We start from the raw sequence: 7,458 nt of genomic DNA on the forward strand, positions 1-7,458 counted from the left end.
AAGAATGTAATAGAAAACTGAACCTCTAGAACCTATTTATAAAATCCTAGGATGAAAAGAGGTGTTGTTTTGAAGTGAAAAAGCATGAAATCAGACCTCTTAAAAATGAAGAAACTCAATTTTTCGTTTCTGAAAAGTTGTGTCTGCTGGAAAATGAAAAACAATGGTCGGATTTCTCCAGAAATCCACCGTGTCGCGACCGAGGATTCTGAGCCACGGTCGCGACACGTTGATTTCCTTGCGGAAATCAGGCGTCAAAACCTCTATTTTCTGATCCTCGACCGAGAATCCCTATCCTCGGTAAGTTCAGAATTTTTCCTGTCTATTTGAAAATCAATTGGAGTCAGAATTCTCAACTGAGAATCTCAAATCCTCTGTAAGTTTAGAAATTCCCTAGCTAACTAGAAATACCCAAATTCTCATTTGAGAATTTTAAATTCTTTATAAGTTCAGAAAATTCCTTATCTTCTTAAGAATTCTAAATATGTGAATTCTTAACTGAGAATTCCAAATTCTCAATTGAGAATCACTAAATTTCTTCTAACTCACATTAAATCCTAAAAATTAATTAAAATCACGATTTGAACATATTTTTTTTATCTAAAATTCTAACTTAAAGTGATATAATCTAAAACTAAAAAAAAATAAAAATAATAATAAAACTATGTGTAAAAAAACGAAATGATTTATGTCAGGTAATCTTGTTACGAATTCAGTTCCTATTTCGGAAATATTTTCATAATAGATTTTACATCTAATACCATTAACTTTGAAACGATTGCCGTTAGTTTCCTCAAGTTCTAAAGAACCATAGTCGAATGTTTTGACGACTAAATACGGTCCTGTCCATCTGGACTTAAGTTTTCCTGGAAATATACGAAGCCATGAATTAAATAACAACACCTTATCTCCAACATTAAAGTGTTTGACTTTAATCTTGGCATCGTGCCATTTTTTCACTATTTCTTTATAAATCCTCGCATTTTCATACGATAGATGACGTAACTCATTTAAATTGAGCAAACGTTTCTTTCCTGCTTGTTGTAAATCAAAATTAAGTTTTCTAATAGTCCAATAGGCTTTATGTTCTAATTCTACTGGCAAATGACATGCCTTTCCATACACCAAACGGTATGGAGTCATTCCTATTGGTGATTTAAATGCAGTACGGTATGCCGATAGCGCATTATTGAGTTTTTGTGACCAATCTTTTCTTGATGATGAAACAGTTTTCTCTAGAATCCATTTGAGTTCTCTATTTGAGATCTCCGCCTGACCATTTGACTGAGGATGGTATGGCGTTGACACGCGGTGGCGTACTCCATACCTTTTCATAAGCATATCAAAATTTTGATTTATGAAATGGGTACCGCCATCACTAACAATGAATCTAGGACAACCAAATCTACAAAATATATCGTCAAGAAAACTAACAACTACTTTAGAATCATTCGTAGGGGTTGCAATTGCTTCAACCCACTTCGAAACATAATCAACGGCTACTAATATGTAAGTTTTACTATTGGAAGGCGGAAAAGGTCCCATGAAATCTATTCCCCACATGTCGAAGATTTCAACTTCTAATATGTTTGTGAGGGGCATCTCATCTTTCCTTCCTAAATTTCCCATTCTTTGGCATTTATCACAACGAGTAATAAATGAACCAACGTCTTCAAACATCATAGGCCAAAAGAAACCACATTCCAATATTCTAGCTACCGTTTTACTAACTCCATTATGTCCTCCATATGAGCTGGAATGACATTCCGTTATTATAGAGTCATATTCATTTTCTCCAACGCATCTCCTAATTATCCCGTCACCACATGATTTGAATAAAAAGGGATCTTCCCAAAAATACTGTTTAATATCGAAGAAAAATTTCCTCCTTTGTTGGAAAGATAATCCTTCCGGAACAATATCGGTTGCAAGATAATTAGCAATATCTGCATACCATGGTGACATGAAACTTTCTACTTGATAGAGATGTTCATCGGGGAAATCATCTCGTATACCGATAGTTTCACCTATAGGACCATTTTCATCTTCTAGTCTTGATAGATGATCGGCGACAAGGTTTTCTGCTCCCTTTTTGTCTTTAATTTCTATATCAAATTCTTGTAACAACAAAACCCATCTAATCAGACGCGGTTTTGCATCTTTCTTAGCAAACAGATAACGTAAAGTTGTGTGATCTGTATAAATAATAATTTTAGATCCTAACAAGTATGACCTAAACTTATCACATGCAAATACTATGGCTAACATCTCTTTTTCTGTTGTCGTGTAATTTAACTATGCACCGGACAATGTGTGACTTGCATAATAAATAACATGTAATCTTTTATCCTTTCTTTGACCTAAAACACATCCTACAGCTAGGTCACTTGCATCACACATGATTTCAAAAGGCAAATCCCAATCGGGTTTAGCAATTATGGGTGCACTGACTAAAGCTGTTTTCAATGTTTCGAAAGCTTTAATACAATCTTCATTAAAATCGAAGGTTGAATCCTTCATAAGCAAATTAGTAAGTGGCTTGGAAATCACAGAAAAGTTTTTTATAAATCGTCTGTACAAACCTACATGTCCTAGAAATGATCTTACTCCCTTGACAGTTGTTGGTGGGGGTAATTTTTCTATTACTGAAGTTTTTGCTCTATCCACTTCTAATCCTTTTTCAGATATTTTATGACCTAAAACAATTCCTTCGTCAACCATGAAATGACATTTTTCCCAATTTAGTACTAAATTCGTTTCTTCGCATCTAGAAAGAACTTTATCTAAGTTTTTTAAACATGCATCAAAAGAATCTTCATAAACTGAAAAATCATCCATAAATACTTCCATGATATCTTCGATGAAATCATTAAAAATTGCAGTCATACAACGTTGAAAAGTTGCTGGTGCATTACATAGACCAAAAGGCATTCTCCTATATGCAAATGTTCCATAAGGACATGTGAAGGTTGTTTTATCTTGGTCATCCGGGTAAATATATATATGAAAGAACCCGGAATAGCCATCAAGAAAACAATAGAATGCATGACCGGCTATTCTTTCGATCATTTGATCAATGAAAGGTAAAGGAAAATGATCTTTCCTAGTTGCCTTATTTAGGTTCTTATAATCTATACAAACCATCCAACCAGTGGTGGTTCGCGTAGGTATTAATTCACCTTCATCATTACTTACTACAGTTATGCCTCCCTTTTTGGGTACATAATGGATTGGACTAACCCATTCACTATCCGAAATAGGATAAATGATTCCATTGTCTAAGAGTTTAGTAATCTCATTTTTGACTACTTCTTTCATATTCGGATTTGAACGTCTTTGTCTATCCGCTTTAGGTGGCTTATCTTCTTCTAAGTGAATCCTATGCATTAAAATACTAGGATTAATTCCTTTTAAATCTGAAATCTGACATCCCATACTTCCTATTCTATTTCTAACAACTTCTTTCAATTTTTCTTCTTGATTTTCTGTTAATTTGTTAGAGATGATTATAGGTAGAGTATCACTTCCGCCTAGGAAAGCGTATCTCAGATGGTTTGGTAATTCTTTAAATTCTAATTTAGGTGGAACTACTACTGAAGGCGGAACTGGTCCATCTTCTCGAATCAAAGACTCTGGGTCCTTATCTTCTAATTCTTCACCCATTATAGGTTCTATTATTTCTTCTCTTTGAACAATGTCATTAACACATTCTTCAACTAAATCAAGTTTCATACAGGCAAAATCCTCCATAGGATATTTCATTGTTTGATTCATATCGAACTCGATCTTATCGTCACCTATTCTTAAAACTACTTTTCCTTCCAACACATCAACTAGAGCACGTCCCGTGTTCATGAACGGTCTACCAAAGATTAGCGGAAAATTAACGTCATAAGCAAAATCTAAGATAACAAAATCAGTAGGAAAAATAAACTTGTCAACTTTCACTAAAACGTCTTCAATTATACCATATGGTCTTTTAGTGGATTGATCCGCTAATTGCAAAACCATATTGGTACGTTTGATGTCTTCTTCTAAACCTAATTTTTCAAAAATAGACAATGGCATCAAGTTTATACTAGCTCCTAAATCACAAAGACAACTTGGGAATTCCATATTTCCCAATTTATACGGAATGGTAAAGCATCCGGGATCTTTGAGTTTAGTAGGTAATTTGCTTGATACTATCGAACTACAATCTTCAGTAAGTGAAATGGATGAAATTCCTTCCCAACTAATCTTTTTTGAAATTAAATCTTTCAAGAATTTTCCATAGTTAGGAATTTGCGTAATTGCATCCATGAATGTTAAATTTATATGCAAATTTTTAAGTTTATCTAAAAATGATAAAAGTTGTTTATCATGGTCCTTATTTCGGACCCTGTGTGGAAAAGGTGGCTTTGGTACAAAAGGTTTCGTACTAGAGGCAATTGGTGTATCTTTTTGTTTTAATGTATCTTCTTTGGATTTTAGTAAATCATTTCCAGGTAAAGTTGAATTTCCGGGCATTTTCGGACCTAAGTAGTTTTTCCCTGAGCGAAGAGTGATAGCCTTAACATGCTCTTTCGGATTTTCTTCCGTTTGGCTGGGAAGACTTCCCTCTTTGCGGGATGGAATTGATTTAGCAAGTTGTCCAATTTGAACCTCCAAATTATGGATGCTAGATGATTGGTTTTTGATAAGCTGATCGAATTTACTTTCGATCCGTTTAAAACCATCATCTTGATTACTTACCTTTCCATTCATAGCATCTATAAATTTGTCGATTTTCGAAGATAAAGTGCTAATCGTATCTCTTGTTTGATTTTGATAATTATTTACACGATATTGATTAGCATTTGCATTATTATTATTATTACTATCTTTCCAATTAAAGTTAGGATGATTTCTCCATCCAGGATTATAAGTATTAGAATAAGGATTAGTAGTTTGGTTTTGTCCTTGGACAAAATTTATCTGTTCTATCTCATTCATACCTTCGTAATCAATATTTGTCTGGATCGGATTACCATTAGGATCGCACGGTGCCATAAACCTATCAACTTTGTGCGATAAGGCAGAAAATTGGGCTTGTAACATCGCAACTGGATCAAGATTCATTATACTTTTAACCGATGATGTACCTGAGGATGATGGTTTTGCCATTGGTATATGTCCACGCTCTGCGGGCCACATACTGTTGTTGATTGCCATTTCCTCCAAAAGTTCTCTTGCTTGGACGGTCGTCTTCTTCATAAATAACCCTCCAGACATAGCATCTAATGAACCTCTAGTCGTAGGATTTAATCCATTATAGAATGTCTGCATTAAAAGTGCATCTGGCAATTGGTGGTGTGGGCATAAACGTTGAAGTTCTTTAAAACATTCCCAAGCTTCATAAAGAGTTTCATTATCATTTTGTGTAAAAGATGTCAATTCTTTGATGACTCTTGCGGTTTTTGCTAAGGGAAAATATTTTGATAAAAACGCTTGGGCTAATTGGTCCCAAGTTTCAAATGTTGCAGCAGGCATAAAAGTTAACCAAATTTTTGCCTTATCCTTCAAAGTGAAAGGAAAGAGGCGAAGTTTGATTGCTTCGGCTGTTACATCAGTAATTTTAAAAGTGTGACAAATTTCTAAGAAATTTGTCAAATGGGCATTAGGGTTTTCGTTAGGTAGTCCGTAAAACGTTACGCTGTTTTGCAATATATTAAGCAAAGCAGGCTTAATTTCAAATTGATTTGTGTTTATACGGGGTCTAACTACACTATTAGTTACACCGGCCATTCCTGGCCTAGCATAATCCATAAGTGTCGGTGGATCGGCCATATTTTCTGGCTGGACTACTTTGGTTTTTAAGGGTGTTTTGTCTTTGTTTTTGTTGTTTTACTTGTTTTTCTTAAGTGTTATTTCAATTTCTGGATCAAGAGGGTCTGGTGGCGTGCCCGAACTGCGCATGAACTTGAAATTGTTGCACGAACCAAACTACCTTCAAAACAAAATTGAAAACAAATATGTTATATAAACTGAAAATAAATAAAATGTAAAAGTTGTATAAAAATAATGTGTAAACCTAGATTCGAAAATAAAATACGAAAAAAAATAAAAATTTTGTCAAAAATTTTGGCGATTTCCCCGGCAACGGCGCCAAAAACTTGTTGAGCGATTTCCGCAAGTGCACGGTTTCGCTTGTAGTAATAAAAATATTGATCCCACAGGGATACGTTTTTTAACGAAAAACTTATTTTTGAATCTATTAATTTCGAACTTGTTAGATTTACTATTAAATGTTAATGAAAAGTGAAATTTGTCTAATTTGAATTTAGGAAAAAAACAATTGTTTAATTGAATTTGTGGACTTTGAGTTTTTAAAAATGCTGGAAATAGATTTTATATTAGAATATATCGATTGTTAGAAAAGTTTTCTGATTTAGGGATGAATTTTACAAAACAGTAACATTTAGAACTTTTAGAAAAACAAATGAATGTATTCATTTGCATTAAGCAAAGAAAACAACTTAAACTTTGTATCAATTATGATGATGAAATAAATGACGGAACCTCTAATTAATTGGCTTTGAACGTGGCAAAACCCTTTAGCCGGCATAATGCCCTTAACCAAATTAAAACTCTACCGAGATAATAATTTGCCTAAGTGTTCAACAAAGTTTCCTTGTAATGATTTTGAATTTAACTACGTTTTAATGAAAACACCAGCAATCACTTTAGTGGATTGGTTACCATAAGTGCTGCATAACTATTTATCGAATAGAACGGACTTTATTAGATGAAATATAAATTGATACACGTTTACAGAGAACATGGAGCATCGAGTTCTTCGAGGGCGTGCAAGTGAACGGCTGATCAGTCCTTTCCTTGGGTTTCCTTAGAGGTTGTCAGGCTCAGGGGCGAACACTCTACTCAATCTTCTCGCTGTAACTTCGTAATAGGGATTCGATCGGCCACTACCAAAATGTAAACTAAAACTGGAACAATGTCTAAACGCTACTGTGTTGTAATTAAACTATAAACAATATGTGTACCTCATCATGTTTTGTACAAAATCTAATTTCTAACTCTCGAACTATTTTTACTTAGAACTTATACATTAGTTCTACGCTCTGATTCTATATCTATATTACATAACATTTCATACATTTCAACACCACCTCTTTATTTATATAGATTGAAGGGTTGTGATTGAAGTGATGTGTTCTTTGTGAAAAATTGTATCCGTTGGTTAAGAGTTGTGTCCGTTGTGAAAGGACGTCTTTATCCACTTGAACGAACGCGTTTCTTGGATTTCAACATGTGTTTAATGCACTTTGACAGAATTTCTGCACTTACCAAGAATGGGGATCCTCCTCGGCCGTGAATGGGGGAGCATTAAGTTGAGCTTTGGACGAAGGGAGGAAGTATCTGAAGGACGCGTGTCGCGGCCGCGGGTGGTGGATTCGCTGTCGCGGCACAGTGCGTTTT

General features: G+C 34.5%; 1 non-coding gene across 1 annotated transcript; it reads left to right on the forward strand.

Moving 5' to 3' along the window:
* The first annotated feature begins 5,323 nt into the window (after positions 1 to 5,323).
* LOC136210101 (small nucleolar RNA R71) lies at positions 5,324 to 5,430 on the forward strand. Its single transcript, XR_010677808.1, has one exon. It is a non-coding gene; the product is annotated as a small nucleolar RNA R71 (small nucleolar RNA).
* Positions 5,431 to 7,458: the final 2,028 nt, after the last annotated feature.

This window comes from Euphorbia lathyris, chromosome 10, assembly GCF_963576675.1.
Source record: "Euphorbia lathyris chromosome 10, ddEupLath1.1, whole genome shotgun sequence".
NCBI lineage: Eukaryota > Viridiplantae > Streptophyta > Magnoliopsida > Malpighiales > Euphorbiaceae > Euphorbia > Euphorbia lathyris.